A 539-nucleotide genomic window follows, 5' to 3' on the forward strand; every position below is an offset into this window, starting at 1 on the left:
GTGGGGGCTGAGGCCGAAGGGATCCCTAGGGATGCCCTGGTGCAGCGGCCGCTACAGCGGGGACACTCGGCGCATCCCGGCGCGTCGGGATCCCCGGAGCTGGAGCCTCCCGGGCTCCCCCGGTGTCCAGGGCCGGGCACCCCGGCACCGGAGCGGCGCCCGCTCACACGGAGACGGGGCCGGCCGGGTCCGGGCTGTCCCGCCGCCCCCGCGCGGCCCCGTCCCAGCCGCGCGTCCCCCCCGCGCCCTCCGCCGCTCACCCGGTCCACAGCACGAAGTCCGGCCGCGGCTCCAGGCTCCGCATGGCCCCCACGGCGCCCTCCAGCAGGCGCCAGGGCGCGTCGCACTCGTAGCTGCCCCAGGGCCCGGCCGGGGCGCGGGGGGTGCCCGACGGGCAGGGCCGCCCCGCCTCGGCCGCCGCCTCGTAGCCGGGGTCCCAGTGCAGGTCGGAGAGGTGCCAGAAGCGGCCTGCGCCGGGCACGGGCTCAGCGCGCCGCCCGGGGCCCCGCGGGACCCCCGCGGCCAGCGCCGCCGCCGCC

Source organism: Nothoprocta perdicaria, unplaced genomic scaffold (genome assembly GCF_003342845.1).
Source record: "Nothoprocta perdicaria isolate Ctin4 unplaced genomic scaffold, notPer1 scaffold_375, whole genome shotgun sequence".
NCBI lineage: Eukaryota > Metazoa > Chordata > Aves > Tinamiformes > Tinamidae > Nothoprocta > Nothoprocta perdicaria.